This window comes from Solanum tuberosum, unplaced genomic scaffold, assembly GCF_000226075.1.
Source record: "Solanum tuberosum cultivar DM 1-3 516 R44 unplaced genomic scaffold, SolTub_3.0 scf00082, whole genome shotgun sequence".
Lineage (NCBI taxonomy): Eukaryota > Viridiplantae > Streptophyta > Magnoliopsida > Solanales > Solanaceae > Solanum > Solanum tuberosum.
This window is the reverse complement of record NW_006239006.1, coordinates 934,915-939,813: the sequence shown is the minus strand read 5'-3', so window position 1 is coordinate 939,813 and position 4,899 is coordinate 934,915. Positions and strand designations below refer to the sequence as shown.

The 4,899-nt window shown below is 39.0% G+C and overlaps 1 long non-coding RNA gene across 1 annotated transcript in view; it reads left to right on the top strand.

The window, feature by feature from the left end:
* Positions 1-3,970, top strand: part of LOC102580847 (uncharacterized) — a 10,138-nt gene extending 6,168 nt beyond the window's left edge. The window contains exon 3 of the long non-coding RNA XR_367270.2: positions 3,960-3,970. This is a non-coding gene — a long non-coding RNA (uncharacterized lncRNA). The remainder of the gene's footprint in view (positions 1-3,959) is intronic.
* The last annotated feature ends 929 nt before the right edge of the window (positions 3,971-4,899 follow it).

The following is a 4,899-nucleotide window of genomic DNA, read 5'->3' as shown; positions in this document are numbered from 1 at the left end:
TGCTTATGTCACTCATAAAGGCTATTGTGGACACAATATTCTGGGTTTTCTTTTTTGTATGTTTCAACCTCCAGCCAATAGTCTTGGCATGTATATATAGGTGTGTAGGTAAGTAGGTATGTTTTCGGTTGTGGCCTCGTCGGCTAGATAGTACATCTTTATTTTTTTCTGTTTGTCTACCATAGTTTGTATGGTTATTCTCTTTCAGGTCATGACCTCTGGGTCCAGGCTTCACTTTTTAGTTGTTGTGCTACCCAATCTTTATGCCTCATAAGTTTGGTTTAGCTAGTTTGTTTCAGTGGGTAACTCGATGTATTAGGGTATCGAGTGCCAGTTACGCCCCCTATTTTGGAGCGTGACGTTACAGGACCCTCAGTCAAACTGAGGATCCAAACGGTAGTCTTGGTAGCAGTCACCGATCTAGTCGGCGATTCGCCAGTTGGACTTGTGTAATTCATCCTGCAGTATTTCACAAACATTTCATGCCCAATCCTACAAAATCAAAACACCTTTATTTCAAAAATAACAGAATTACAGTAATTAAGGGCTTTGGGAACCTCCCAAACAATGCCTTAGTTAACGTCATGGCACGACGCGGGTTAGCACCTAAATTTCACTCTTGGGGTTAGCCAAAACATCGTTTGGCGACCCCTTGCCTTGTGCTTGATGGAGATGAGGCATTACATGACCCAGGAGAGTTTCAATCAGTTGGATGGATCTAGAGTGAGAACCGCTCATCTGGTTTAGCACTTCTACATTTTCTCTAATCTTCTCTGGCACTCTATATTGCTCATTTAGCTTTTGAAGAGTGGTTACTAACATATCTTCGATATGTTTATTCTCAATGTCCATAGATCCTCCCTGCTCAATAGGTGGTCTGCATTTTCTCTTCTCTTTGGACATCACCTCCAGTTCCTCGACCTTTTGGGTCAAGTTATCCATCTGACCCAGCAAAATGATCAATTGCTGGTCCTTCTCAGTATCCTTGTTGGTTTTCGCCACAAGATCAAGGAATTTGGTTGCGGTCTCATAGGGATATTTCTCACGACCACCTGGCATAAGTTGGTCGACTAACCCTTTGTTTCTTGGATTCAGACTCCTATAGAAGCATTCCAGTAGAACTAAATCAGGGATTTCATAAGTTGGGCATTGTATCAATAGTGTTTTAAACCTCAGCCACGACTCATGAAAGGTTCTCCTTCTAGATGATTAAAGTTCAAGATGTGATTCCTGAATCTCATCACTTCTACTGGGAGGTGCTCCATTGGTCCACCATCTCGATCATGTATACTCATTATCTTGGCTCAACACACAAACAAGCTAGACAAAACTAAGAATAAGGTAAGTAGACTACAACTAAAAAGACAAAAATTCTACTAATCTAAAAATTCTCAAATAACACCACTCCCCGGCAACGGCTCCATTTTAATGCTTATTGTGACCAACGACATTAACCTACGGTATGAGTATCTACGATCGTCGATAATATAGTAACCCAACTAAAGGTTGGGGTCGTGTCCCAAGGGAGTGGTTTTGAGAATTAATAGAAAAATAAAATTTAGCTCTAACTAGTCGTAGCTAAAGATATTAACGATTAAAACCATAATAAATCAAAGGGGGGTGACACAAAAGTATCAAATATCAATTTGGGGGTTTAATCACAAGTAGTAAAAACTACAAAAATAACAAGAAAATCAAGTATAGGGAAAAGTTCTTGGGGTGTGACCGCAATACAAGTTGAAATAAATCGTTGGTACATGCTTTCAATAGGAAATTTTCAAGATAATAATAACTACGCTAAGTTTTAGATGGAAATAAGTTCCCTCTCGGGCAACTTACCCCGTTTCAAATGCGTTCCTCTCGAACACCCATTTGCCGCATGAAGGCTAGCCTACGCCTTACCCCACTCACTCTCTCTAGCTGAGTGTTAGGATATGGGACTAGGGCTCACCCTATCGGGCTGAACCTCATGTCAACCTACTCCTTAGGCTATCAGTCTAGCGGTCTTGGTTTCGCGACCTCCCTTTCGGGCAAGCTAAAAACACATGGGTGGTTTTGTATTTGCAACTACAAACCCATTAAATTAAACCACAACCACTAGTTGAAATAACCATTAAAATACATCTAACCTATCAGCAAGCAAGACCCACCAACAATATCAACACATATTTGCTAAATCACACCCCAAGAATGGGGGTTTTTAGCCACACATCAAGAAATAACATAATACACCTAAAATGATACTAAAATCAAATGGGTATAAGAAATTAAACCTTGATTTAAGAAAAGGAAGAAGAATGGAGAAGACCCACTTCTAACTTGGGGAAAATGAAATCCTTTTTTCTTCAAGTCTCCCAAAACCCTCTCCGAACTGGAGAGAAAATATCCAAAAAGTGCTATTTTATTCTGGAAATTAAAATTAATGTTCGAATCTTTAAAAACTAATAACAAGTTTAGTATTTATAGACTTCAGAAAATAGTGTTGGCGGATCTTTCGGCGAGGTTAGTCAGAATCGCTAATTAACTCGGTGATTCGCCCTTTGGTGTAGGTCGTCGCTGTCTTGCACTAACCTTTAGCGTCATCGTGTTCTGTGTCATTGGGCGGTGTAGTACTCCTTTACGGAACTATTCGGCGAAGCGCCGACTGCTCCTTTCATCGCCTTTTTGATCCTTCTCCTTCAGAGCTTCGTGTACTGAAACAAAGGTCGGAGTGCATCTTTTTGGCGAGTCACCAAGTGTGCTTGGCGATACACAGGCTTCATCTTGTTCATTATTTTCAACCTTTTTGTTCCTTTTTGCGCTTAAGTGTCCATGCTTCCACCAAAACTTCAAATACCTGAAACTTAAGAATTTTCATCAGATTTTGAGACAAAATAAGCAATTGAGGACACTATTTATATCAAAATAAAGCCCTAAATGAGTCCAATTTGTGGACTCATCATGTTGATGATTTGAGATTCCATGGCCTTGAAGGCAAGTTTTGACTAAATTTCATGTTGAAGTAGAATTGTGCTTAACCTATTGATCCACTTGAAAGGTGGAGGTAACACTTACTAAGTATTTGAATGAGAATCTAATGAGGTTAAGGTGATCTTGTATTGAATGTAAATGTGTTGTGATTGAAAGCATATTCTCACTTAACACTCATGAATGTGGATGATGGAATGTGAAGGGTTCTATAATGTAATGTTGTGTATCTTGAATTGGTAGTCTAAGGCATCATTTTATTATATTGATGAATGTGATCATGAATGAAGTATCTTGAATTGGTAGGCTTAGGCATCCTCCTCTTGAATAATGAATGTATCTAGACTTAATGTCTTAATGAAATGAATTGGTAGACCTAATGTTGGTAGCCTTTCATAAATGAATAAATGATGAAGTATTCTAGGCTAAACCTTAGATTGGTAGACCTAGTGTTGGTGGCCTTTCATAAGGAGTCTAGAAACTAATGTGATGTTAAACCTTGGATCGGTAGACCTAATGGTGGTGGCCCTTTCTTGTGTGAAATGATGAACCTAGAAACGGTACACCTAATGGTGGTGGCTCTTTCTAGGAGGATCAATGAGCTATCCTTAAATGTACCATGAATCGGTAGACCTAATGGTGGTGACCTTTCATGTGTATGTTTTTTGGGTCGGTAGGCCTAATGTTGGTGGCCTTTCAAGTACAACAATGTAATGTGAATGAACTACTCCATGGGAATGGAAGCTAAGCACCGAGTGGATATGGCTAAGATGGTGACTCTACCAATGTTAGGTTAGAGTCCAATGAACATCTTTCTTATCCCCTAACTATGTGCCTACATAGGATGTTTACTAGTTCTACCTAGGCAAGTAGAACATCTTCCTTCGGTGTAGGCTTACATGACACCAGATTTCATGATTTAGCTCTCATGGTCTATGTCGGTTAATGCCTATTCCTATCATGTGAGATGTGTATTATGGTTTCTTGATGAGTTCTATGAAGTGTGGGTGGTAGTATGGGATTCCATCCATGCATTGCACGAGTAGGCTTTGAGAGGGTCATAGTGAGTTCTCTAAGTCTTAATGACTATTGTATGAAAGTCCTCTAAATGATGTTATTGAAGAATGTTGACTCTTATATGCTTAAATGTAAATGATGCATGCTATATTTGGATTGTATCATGAGTTACTTCCTTGTCATGACTTATTGTATAGTAATGTGCCTTGATTGTGGTGACTTCAAAGGAGTACTCAGTGTGAGTAGTAGTATGGGATGCTACTTGCACATTGCACAAGTATGACTTAGAGTTGTCTTAGGTGATGGTCCTTTTGATGATATGACTTGTGAAATGTTTAGCTCTTATGAGTGAGTATTGTTGAAGATGGAAAGGTTAAATGGTAAGTTCACTTTTGGTGACCTTAATGTGGTACCTTGGTGTGGATGGTTGTATGGGACGCTAGCCATCCATTGCACAAGCTATAGCATGAGGGTTACTTGAGGTGAAGGTCTAATGTGAAGGTAATGGCTTAAAATGTTGATATTGTTCAAATGTGATGTTATGACTTGTATGATGATTATACTTGTATTTGATGTCTATTATGCTATTGTTCATGATATTTCTAAAAAGTGGCATAATGCATGGTTTCCAACCAAAATGTCCCATTTAAAGAATGTTTTGCATGGTCATCATACTTAGTACATTTTTGTGTGCTGACCCATTCTTCTATGTTTTTACTACAAGTGTAGGCTCCGGCAAGTGATTGCTTCTAGCTAGATTGAAGTGCTTGGTTTGAGATTTCCTCCAAGGATAAAGTGGTATGTCCTCATAGATCGAGGACAAGAGTCTTTTTCAAGTTTGTTTCCTTTTTCATGTAATAGACAATTCTAGTCTTTTCAACTGTAAAGGGTCGTGTCCCTATTTTTTTCAAGATT